Raw genomic sequence first — 12,128 nt, forward strand, 5'->3', positions numbered from 1 at the left:
TTTCCCCTTTTCTCTTCTCTCTCTTCTCTTCTCCCCTCTCTTCTCTTCGCCCTTTGCCTGTTGGAAGCTTATGCTCTCCCTCTCAAGAGCATTAAAGCGTTGCTGTAGAAGGATCCTGTTTGTGTGCCGCGTCATTTCTTGCTGGCGGGAAGGTAGCGCGGGACAAGATCTGCCTGTCTCTTTAAGTTGTGCACCACCGTGCCTGGCCACTTAAATTTCCATATGTGTGTGAAAGTTTATTCATATGCAGGGAGGTTAAAGGACAACTTTATGTGGTTTGTTCTTTGTGTCTTTGGGAGGGACCTAGCGACTGACCTCAGCTCTGCAGGTTTGAGTAGCAAGTGCTTGCCCATGAGGCATCTCATGGGGACCTCCTTTGACTGTTTCCCATTTACCTTACTCCCCTTTCTTCCTAGTCTTGGCCTTTCCCACTACCTCTTTGCTAAATTATATCTAATTTAACTGAAAACATAGTTACAGCCTATGTTTAAAAAAAAAAAAAAAATGGAAGCAAGCTGCAAGGGAAGTTACTCAGCCCTTCATGGATATTTCAGTTCCCTGCATTCTCATACTCTTTTGTGCATAGGGACTCATTTTTGATTTGTTTGTGATGGTTCCCCTTGCTTCTGGAAGGGCATGAGGAATACCTCCCCCATTGTCTCTCTTCCTGCCGGGGTGGGGGTGGTTGTCATTGGTGGGATTCCTAATCTCCCTCCACCTTTGCCTAGTCCCCGCCCAGGGGAGTCATTCAGTTATTGGATGGTGAATCTGAAATGTGAATGTGAAAGCTGTCTCTTCGATTCTCAAGGAGCTAAACCCTCAGGAGTTCCTGTGCTCTGCAGTGTGCTCTGTCTCTGGAAGTCGGTCCCATGCTAGGGTTGCTTGGGTCAGGGACCAGGGTGCACCATTCTAGAGTTTATTTCTCCGGTCATCTCCTCTGGTCTAGTTTGATGAGGAATAGAGCTATTGTTTAGATTTCCACATGGCACTGCTCTGTATTTACTTATTAATGGGTATCTCAGGTGGGAAAGAAAGGTTCGACGTCCAGAGACTCAGTGACAGCTCATGAGAGCTGCTGTTCACTAGCTGTCCCACGCCCCACCTTCCATATAGATGACTCAAATGGAGGAATGGTATGTGATGATGTGATGTCTCTTATACAAGGATCTTGTTTTGTTTGCTTTTTTGTTTTTTGTTTCTTCTTCTTCCTCCTCCTCCTCTTCCTCCCCCTCCTTCTTCTCTTTCTTTGGAACGGTTAAAAGAAATTGTTATCCTCCCCAAATTACCAGTGTGTCCTCTGTGACTTTAGCCAACTGAACCAGTCCAATTACTGTGTTGGTTGTGGAATTTCGGTCACTTGGCCTTAGGGTGCCTGATCTTTGGTCTGTTTCATAGCACCATTTACAGTGTGTGGCTGTTTGTGACAGCACTGTGTTGCTGGCAGCGACTGATTTCCAGACTCATGAGCAAGGAGGCGGCGGCATCCACCTCTCTCCGTATCCTCCATCCCTGTACAGTGTGCAGCCTTTCACCAGTCTTGCTTCCTAACATGTGCGATGATAGTTTTAATTTCTGGCTCCTCATTAGAGGCCCATAAGCAACTCTGATCTAGTTATGGTCTCTCTTGGTCTTTGAATTCCCACAAACTATATAATCTTTCTAAAAAATCAGCCATTGTGTTGAAGATGAGTAGAGAAAGCAAGGAAATGAAGGAGAAGAACTAGGGGGGAGAGTAGAGGCAATCAAGCAACCACAGACCCTGTTGCCTGGAGCACAATGCTAAAGAGATTTCTAGAAAGCCCTGAGAGGGTCTGTGCCCCAGGCTTGATGCTGTGCTCATCATAAATGATCAGAGCTTACAAGGAAAGAACAGAGACCTTCAGAGCTAAGTGACCCTGAGTTACGAGCCTAAAGCGGCCACATAAAAACAAGACTTGTATATTTGGCTTTCTTTTCTGGAAATACTAGAAAGAACAAGTTGGTAAGATTCCTAATGTGCAGGAACCCACGGTAACAAAAACTAGAGCACATTTTCTTGTCAGCAGTTGGATGTCCATGTTAACAGAAACTGAAAAGTCTTCACAAGAACTTCAGCATCTCCATCCCAAGTGATGGTCCGCATGTGTCTTACTGGATTTTGAAAATTAAAAACTAAAAGATGACATCGTTAAGTAAAGGAAAAAAAATAGCCTGCTGACTGTATATTTTACATCTCTCTTTACCCAGGTCTGACACTCTTTAACATTTACATACCTACAAACCTGTGTGAAGAATGAATTGTTTGGTTACGCAACCAAGTTTTCTTTTCTTAAAAGAAGAAGGAGGTTTTTTAAAAGATTTGCTGTATTTATTTAAGGGTGATGACTGAATACCCATTGTGTGGTTGGATGGGGAGTTGTTAGATGGGCCTATGAAAGAGACTTGGTTCTATACCTTGCTCATGCCCACCCAGGACGGCCTGTAAACCCTTCATTACTATTCTCAGATTCAGCCTTCCTCCATTCGCCATATAAACTTTTAATGAGTGACCTATTTGCAGGACTCTCGTCCAGATTAGCAAACACAAGTCTATAGAACTTCAAACACCATTTCCCTTGTAACTTGTGTGTTTGAACCAAGGTCGCAGTGAAGTCCCACAACACCAGCGAAGGCTGGAAGAAATACTTTGGACACATTAAATGTTTGCTTTTGGATTGGTTTGGGGGCATTGTATGCTTAAAAATATTTTACTAATGTCAATTTGTGTGTGTGTGTATGTGTGCCTGTGTGTGTGTGTGTGTGTGTGTGTGTGTGTGTGTGCATTCCCTATATTCAATAACTCAACCCCATACAGGATTGTGATCCATGGCCTAAGAAAATATGCTGCAGTCTATGTAGGCTTTTTTAAAAATGTAAACCAAAAACTTCTTACTGACTTGTAGAGGCTCTGTAGTTGTTGAAGTGAGCAGATGGCCCGACACTCATGCACTGGCAGCCTCACTGCAGACTCAGTGGGTTTTTAAAGAGCACATGAAAGTAGGGAAAAGACGAGGAAATTGAGAAGAGGTTAGAAGGAAGGCAATGGACCATGGTTTGATCAAAACATATGCATGTATGAAATTTTCAAACAAAAAAAAAGATTATTAAAAGAGAAAGCGTAACATGACTATAACAACACTTGGAAACAAGAAGAGAGAATTGTGGCCTATTATGCTTAATTTAAATTAATAAGCAATTAGAATACACTAATGGCTCTGAGACATAGTTTTAAAGATAATTTTACAAATAGAAGCAAATGTCTTACTCGTTCACCCAAAGCGAAGCCACTTAAACCGTGATGGTATTTCCTTTTCATTGTTTGCCTTTCCTCTGGAATTTGCATATAAGATGTAAATTAGATTAAGCCCTGAATGAGGACTGAACTATGAAAACATAAGGCCACTGTCCATGGACGTAGTTCCTAGCCAGCTATGATTACAGTCCCCAAGTGTACGTATTTAGAGGGAAGGACAGTGTAACAGCAATGCTTTCTCTCATTGTCCCATAAATACTTCTCAATTACTGAAGCCTCCACCGCACAATGGAAGTATAGTCTGTGTAATTAAAGCTGCAAGGCTCTGAAGGAAAGCCATTCTTTTTCATAGGCTCTTTAAAGAATATGAATAATAATCTTCAATGAGAAACTGACATAAGCCTAAGCTTAGAGAATGTCAGTGGTCTTCTTAAAAATTCCATAAAAATGTAACTATTTTATAAACATGGAAAGAGAAAAGAAGCCAGCCACAGCCCCATTATGTTGGTACAATTCTCATTCTGGTCTGTTGCTCCACCTCGTGACCACATGCACAGTTATTGTTAGTTTTCAGGCAAACTTGCTTCTCTTTTAACAGTTTTTTATCCTAAATCTGATTTTTTTTTTAAACAATTGTCATAATTATCATTTGGAAGAGTTTTAATAATCTCATTTATGGGAATTTATCACATGGAAAAAATTCGACAGAAGGAAAAAAAATACTCTATAAAGATGTCCATGGCAGCATTACGCATGGAAATAAAACAGTGAATGCAGTCATTGTCCAGCAGTGGTAAATCAGGGCCTATAAACAGGATGGAACATGACATTGGTGCTTTCAGCAGTAGCCAAAAGAGTGGAGATTCTAATCATGGCTCTTGGTCTGCTCAAGGGGCTCTAATGGTCCAGCTGAGGTTCACAGGAGGGTGATTCATGGTCCAGCTCTGCCTCTTTTGTTATGCTTCTTATAAAGTACCTCACTTGGCAGAAGGAGAAGAGTAATGAGTGCAGGAGGTGCAGCATACAAGGATTCCTTGCCGGTCAGCACCAAATGAAAGGGAGTCCCTGCCCCCTCTGGCCCCTCCACGGCTCCCCTCCTAGCTCAGAGAGGCATAGGTGACATTCTTTCCAGGTACTGCCTTGTTTTGTTTTCTGACAGGTATGTTGCTCCATCTTGGGTCACCTGGTTCTGAAAACCAGACTCGGAAAAAGCAACTGGATCAGTAAAGGAGCTACTGCTGGTATGGCAGGACTGGACTAACCCAGTGACTTGCATCAGAAGGTTCCGCTGCCTTCTGCCGCACCGTGGCTGCGATGGGTGTCCTGCTTTTTGCAGTTCTGACATTTGTCTACACACAGGAGGGTTGGCTTGCTGTGGGGCTGCAGTTAGTCCATCAGGTATAATGTGTAGAAGCTGGACCTTTTCCCGTGTTTATGGCAGTCAAAGGAAAATTCTTCCTATTTTACTGCCATACTTATTTTGAAGTAAAGTATCAGAATAATTTCAATTGTTTTAGTGCAGTGACATAATAGCCTAAAATATTAATGTGTGTGTGTGTCCTTTCTTGGTCTTTCCTGTGACTTCTGACCACTTACTCCCCAGTTAGGCAGTAGGAGACCCCAGCAGTTCTCAGTATATAGCCACTTAATCACAATCCAAAGCCTAGCATCGAAGGATTTAACTAAGCAAAAAGTTAATGTTCACTTTCAAATTCTCAAACAGGTATCTGAGACTCGGGCCAAGGATAACTGATGAAGGAGAAGGTGTTTGGCATTATTAAAAGGAATGGTTTTTTAAAAAAAACCCAGTATCTTGGAAAACTGAAATATCACACTCTAACATAAACAAGAGGGACAGAAGAAGACTGGACCTCTGGAGAGAGGGGTTCCACTCACCCAGACTAAAGTCGTCTCAATCTGGGAGAAGGGGATAGAAAAGGACAGCCGTGGTTGAAGGGTAGGGTAAGGGAAGGAAGGAGTCCTGGCACATAAGGGTGTCTGTCACAGCCCCAGTGCTGTTTCTTGGGTGGGCTCCGGGAGGAGATGAGGTTCTACATTTCTCCTTTGCCATAGTGCAGATGTGGTCCTAGACATGCCAAGGGGAGGGAGTCTAAAACCTCACTGTGTCCTTAAGATAACAGAAACAGAGCATTCGGGAGTGGGGGAGGGGTAGCAAGGGTGGGAGGGGCTGTTGGGGGAGAGTTATCAGGACCTACAGTGCCCCCAAGGTTTATATGAGGCTGACCCAGAGGAACTGGGTCAGTTTATATGGAAACAAGACAGGACTGTGGGCAATGAGAGCAATACGAATGAGGACATACGTCCAGCATGTGCGGACGGCAATGGGCTCTGGTGCCCTTTAATACTAGTACCTGTTCATCATAGATGCCACCTTGTGGGAAAGAGAACGAGGGTAAGGAAACTTTTCCAAACTGTCTGGACAAGTTTTGCTTGACAGAGCGTTAAATTAGATGTCATTTATAAAGGAAAGAATTTCATTGAATAGAAACTACGTTTTGTAATCTGAATTTGTAGATTATGAGATTAAAAGTATGTTATTTATTAGTCTAAGAACCTTCTCAAAAAATATATCATGCTTTACATGTTCAGATCAAATACCATAAAATAGTCATATATGAAAGCTTAACTATCAGCCTTTGGTGAAGAAAGTTTCCAATGTGTAGATTAATTTCATCACGGTTTGCTAACTACCTTAGGGAAGTGTCTTAATTATTTTTTCTATTCTATGGTAATATACTATAACCAAGGCAATTTATAAAAGGAAGCATTTAATTTGGGGCTCCTGGTTGCAGAGTCTGTGACCATCATGGCGGGAAGCACGGCAGCAGGCAGGCATGGCACTGGAGCACAAGCAGGAAGTAGAAAGAGACACTGGACAGGAGGATGGCTTTTTAAACCAAGTCCACCCCAGTGACACACCTCCTCTAACAAGGCCACACCTCCTAATCCTTCCCAAACAGTTCCACCAACTGTGGACCAAGCATGAACATATATGAACCTGTTTTCATTTAGGCCACCACGGGAAGAATCCTCATTTGTATTACAAAAACATTCTTAAATGAAACATATGTCAACAGTATTGTTCTAATCTTGTCGTAGAAAAATACTGTAACATAAAACCAAATTTTGAATTAACTGGTTAATAAGTTAGTTAATTTTAAACATTAAGACTAGTTAATTATTTTTTAAAACACAGGACCTTGCTATGTAGCCCAGTATGGCTGTGAGCTCCTGGCAAATTTTTTGTTTTGGTTTGGTTTTTGGTTTTTTGTTTGTTTGTTTGTTTGTTTGTTTCCTGAATGCAATTACAGGCTTAAAGCTCAATTTAGGAGAATATTGATTCAGAAAAGCTATTAGATAGAATTGTTTTTTCTCCCTTTTCCAACAAAGTATATATATATCTTATATACTGAGTCCCAGTTTGGCTGTTGCCTTGACCTTATTTAAGAAGTCACCAGGGAAGCCCAAAGACAAACTACAGAAGAAACAAAAACAGAGATGCTAAAGGGAGTCGCAGCCTCTGACACACATGCTACTGGAGATGGTAAGTACAGCTTAACTGCTAGATAAACAGTTATAAAGCCTCAGGAGCCTGCTCACCCAGTCAAAACCAGGCTGTGAACAAAACAGTGGAGACTTCCCTTGCTCCAGAACCTGCTCACACAACCTCACATTGAAACAGGAGGTCTTTACCTCAGCCAGTACAGCTCCATGTTCTAAAAGCATCCCAGCCTCTCAGAGTAGTCAACAGGCCTAATTAATTGCCTCAGACCGTTTTCTTAGTCATCTTTTTTTTTTTTTTTTTTTTTTTTTTTTTTAAATCAGGTACCAAGCACTTGGTTTAAAAGTTATCACTTCAATATGTGAAAGGGGCACCACCTCGGGCAGATGTGTGACTGTATCCGTCATTCAGCACAAGACCAGCTGAAGGTCCAGTGGACTCCAACTTTGTCCCATTCTTGGTTTGGTGGTAAACAGTATATCTTAGTGTGTGTTTCCGTTGGTGCTGCTGTGACAGCCTATCACTGATCAGGAAGTTTAAGAGCAGGGTATTAGCATTTGATCTGCTTGGTGGCCTCCTTTTCTATCGTGCACTCACACGGAAGAAGGCTGAAGGGTAAGGAACGGTCACCTTTCTTTGCCATGCTCATCATGAGGATACCTGATCCCATTCTCCAGGAAGGGGCCTCTGTGACCTAATCACCTTCTCAAGGCCCCACCTTTTACTATGGCCTAATTACTGTGGACAACATTAGAGGCAGGAATGATTCATACAAACCTTAGTATTCCATCCATCCTCCCCCAAATTAATGTCTCACATACAAAATGCATTTATTCCATCTTAACATCCTCCCCTCCCCCCTGCAAGGTCTTAACCCAACTCATTGTAGCAACTAACTATTCAAAAGCTTCCTTCTGCATCAGGGCATCATCTAGCTGAGAAAAGGAGGGGACACCAGACAACATCCATCCCAAGGTGACCCTTGTGGTTTTGAGCTACAAGAATTTGACAGGTATGGGAGAGATAGGCTTCCAAGCTTGGGCTTGCTAGCCAACCAGTCCAGCCCATGGATAAATTCCAGGTCCAGTGAAAGACTCCATCTTTAAAAGAAGGTAGAGAGCCATTTAGGAGATAGCCGTTGTCCCCTGGCTTCCCCCACACATGTGCGCATGCACCCTCCAGTGAGTACACATAAATACATACATCCACACACAGAGAAGGAAGAAAGATGCACAGCCACCATTAGGAAGCGCCATGCAGACTTCTGAAGGCACAGGAGCGAGCCTTTCGCTACATGGAAGACTTGTCTCCTACACTGGAAAATGGGTTTTAATAACCAGCTTTATCATTTCCCTAGGACATGACCACTTATAAACCCTTAACCTTGATCGGTTTGTTTCCTTATCTTTAAATTCTGTCTCTATACAATATTTTTTTTTTCTTCTCAGATAAGGTCTTGTTTTGTAACCCAACATGGGTTGAAATTTGCAGACGTTCTGCCTCTGCCTCCCTTCTATGATAGTGTGCATGCTGTGCTCAGGTTAGAAAAAAAAAAATTAAGATCTAATAAACTAATTTTGTGCTTTCTGATCTCTAGCTGAATGGAAGTCTTGGTAATTAGTACTTCTTGGTTCTAATTTCTTAATTGCTAGAGAGCAACTCATAGTGGCTCTCTTGGGTGACTCTTCCCTTCCTAGGAATGGTGCAGCTGACGTTCAGGAGATAGGTGATGGTCTGGGTGGGTGAGTGGATGGGTTGGGTCGTTTTGGCTGTGGCGATGGATGGACTTTCCAAGTAAAGTAGGGAGTTCTTTATTGTTTTAAATTTCTTCCCTACTTGCTGGCAGAGCAGCTCCTCAAGACGGAGCGAGCACCGCAGTTAGGATTACCCAATACATGATGCTTGAAGGCTGCTAAGCGGGGTAAAGGTCTGAGGAAAAGAGGGCTTTTTTTCTAATTGGGTAATGTGGACACAGCATGCTTGTAAAGAGCATCTCGGCCGGCCGATGGATCTCAGTAGCCACCTCCTTCCCTGGCCGGACTGGCTTGGGTTTGCCTCCATCTGTGGCAAACTCTGTGGAGTGTTTTTGGTTTCAGTTTTGTCAGAGCTCTCTCCTCTCCCTGCTGACACACGGCAGGCTGGGCTGGGAGTCTGACTGGGAAAAGCTACTTGAAAGTCAGGTTGGAACAAAGCACATGCATGCTTCTTGCAGAGGATGTGGGGCTTGTTGACTGCCTGCCAGAACAAGATCTTTCTGAGCGCACCAGAAACAATCTGCCATTGTCTCCAGGGATGAAACGGTGCCAATAAAACCTGACCGCTCCAGCCAAGAGGAGGAGAGCCTGGTTAACTGCTTCATCTCTGAAAGGAATTGTGGGAAAGGAGAGGCTGAGCAAAACTCGCCTCCTTGTTTTTCCATCCTTCACATTTGACATCAGACAGATGTGGTACCCAAAGCCCACCCCAGGCCCACTTACAGGAAGTGAATGAACATTCCCCCCCCCACACACACACACCTTGCTATTCTGGGGGTTTTAATGCTGCTGGGGAATGGCCTCTGTGGCCTCTCTTATGTTGGCCTTGGCTCCAGATGCTATTACCTCAGAGAAACTGCCAGAGGGGTAAGGCGGTCGAGTGTGCATAACTCTCAGGACAGCTTAAGGGTTGGGAATGCATGTCCTCAGAGGAAATGGGGGAAAGTGAAGGAGGAGAAAAATCCTGAGAGGCAACTGATTGAGGTTATAGAAGCGTTGTCTTAATTTTGCCTGTGTTCTCCTCTCATCTCTGATGAGAACCAAGAAAGGAGTATTAGTGGAATTGAGACTGTGACTAAACTTCAGTTTGCTTGGCATTATGACTTGCAGACTGTACTCTGACTCCCTTATCTTCACTTTATTACCAATCCCTTCTCTAAACTTCTTGCTTGTGTGCACAACTTAAACGTCAAGCACTGTGCAATAGTTCAAGACTTCACGAGTGGGAGGAAAACCGGGCTTCATGGAAAGGGTTATGAAGGTTTAAGGAAACGCACCTATGGGCTGGGTGTGCTGCTGTATGCTATGCCTGTAATCTCAGCAGTTGGGAGGTAGGGCCTGGACGATCAGGAGCTCAAGTTTATCCTCAAACTTATACAGCTACATAGTGAGTTTGAGTCCAGCCTCGGCTACAAAGACCCTGTTTTAATAAACCAAACCAAGCCAACCCAAACCAAACCAATCAAAGAAGTACAGTTGTGGCCAGTTCGACAGAAGGGCCTGGAGAGATGAATTGATGGGTCAATTGCTTGCTTCACAGCACAGGGATATGATTTTGGATCCCTACTGCGCCTGTGTAATGCCAAGTGTGGTGGTGGTGTGGTTTGGTCAGAGCTCGGTAAAAGCTTTGCTTGGCTTCTCTGCATGGTTTTCTTCCCACCTTCTGAACCTCCGCATCTCGGCTTGGTTAGCTGTTCTCTCTTAGATCTTAACTCTTAGGTTTGTGGTTACTTTTATGGTTCCTTTGGGCCGTTGGTAGTGTTTTGCTCTGATCGCCTACAACTAGAAGTTTTACAACCAGTAGTACAATTGGTGTGTTATAAGCTCAAAAGTGACATCCTGCACTTTTTAGTACCACACATGGAAATGGTCTACAGGTTTGTAATGGGCCGCCTGCACTGAATCCACGTGTTGAATTTTCACCTGCCAAGTGATAGCATTAATGCAGCTGGTGAGGCCTTTGGAAGGCAATTTGGTCATGAGAGCAAGGTGCTCCTAATTAATGCGATCTCATAACTAATCTGTTAATGGGATTAGTGGCCTTGTAAGAGAGCCTCATAGAGATTCTTTGCCCTTCCCATTATGTGAGGGCACAGAGAGAAGATAGGAATCTGTAAACCAGGCATAGACCGTCACTATGCCAATCTGACAGGGCCTGTAAACCCATGAGAGGAAACGTCTTTTACATCACCTGATCTTAGATATTCTGTTACAAGAGCTAGTCACCTTGTCTGCTCTCTCTTCTGCCTTGTTCGGACCCTTTAGTTTTAACCTTAAGAACCGTGCCTATAGCTAATGAAATGGGACTCTTCTCAGATCAGGTATGTGACTCTGACAGACAGCTCACTCTGCTCGATTTTCCCATGGTGATGTTCAACATCGGAGCTCTAGAATAACTGTGGAATTAATGAACCTTTTACCATACCACCGGTAAGCTATTTCTCTCCCTGGGACTCCAGCCGCATCATTCAGGGTGTCTGTCAGATGGAGATTTCCTGCCTGGGACAGGACAGACCATTTGCACCTCTCTTGAGGCAAATGGGAAAGAAAGCCATAAGTCAGATCACTTCCCTTTCCTTCGCTGTAAGTGACAAGACAGCTCTACATGTTGTCAAAGTCCCTCCCAGATCTGGTGGACTGAACATTTGTTGAGGAGCCCATCCTGGTTTTTCAGTCCCTTTATTATGGACTTTTCAAAGACAGCACCACTACAGCAGCGTTGCTGTATGCTCAGCCTCCCCGAGGCCCTCTGTGGGTATGTGAGTATGTCAGTTTGCATACTCACTTTTGTACACATTTGTTAATTCCCACCTAAGTAAGGACCATTACTTAAATTCTTTTAGTTGAATTAGGCAAGCTTCACTTTCTGTCAGTCAGGCCTAGGTCCCTGAAGCAGGGTTTGAGAAAATGACATTGAACACTGGAGAAGATGAGGTTGATATTAGCCCCCAACTTGCAAGGCTAGGAGGTATCTAGGGTTTTTGGTTATGTAGGAACTTGGTGGAACGTTTCACAATTATTTGGCAGGATGTCTTACCTGGGTGGAGGTCAGCGTATACAGGGTTTGGAAATGTGTCAAATTCTAGAAAATGGGTAAGGACCTGGTTAAATGGGTCAGGACCAAGTTTTACAGAAAATGGGGATGAACATAGTTTTGACCTTGTAACAAGATGGCTTTTTATCTCAAACTGGAGTCAGGCTGGTCCATCGGTTTTCCTCAGCAATGTGTCCCTATCTCTCAAGGCACAGATAACAAATCTTACCACAAACTTAGTGGGTTAAGACAAGGAGATTCAAACTGGAAAGGCAGACCAACCTGTAGCACTCGTGTGGTGGCTCACAACCATCCATACCTTCAGTTTCAGGAGGTCTGATATCGTAGTTTGACCTCCAAGGCACCACGCACTCATATGGTACACGAGTAAAACACTCATACGTAAACTGAATAAAAAAGACAAAAGGAATTCATTATCAATTCATTATCAACTAGTTCTTAAGGCTAGGGAGTCTGAAATGAAAGTTGGCAAATTGGGTTTTTTTCTTAAGACTCCGAGAGAACCGGCCCTTTCTCTCCTTCATT

The sequence above is a fragment of the Mus pahari genome, chromosome 8 (assembly GCF_900095145.1).
Source record: "Mus pahari chromosome 8, PAHARI_EIJ_v1.1, whole genome shotgun sequence".
Taxonomy (NCBI): Eukaryota; Metazoa; Chordata; class Mammalia; order Rodentia; family Muridae; genus Mus; species Mus pahari.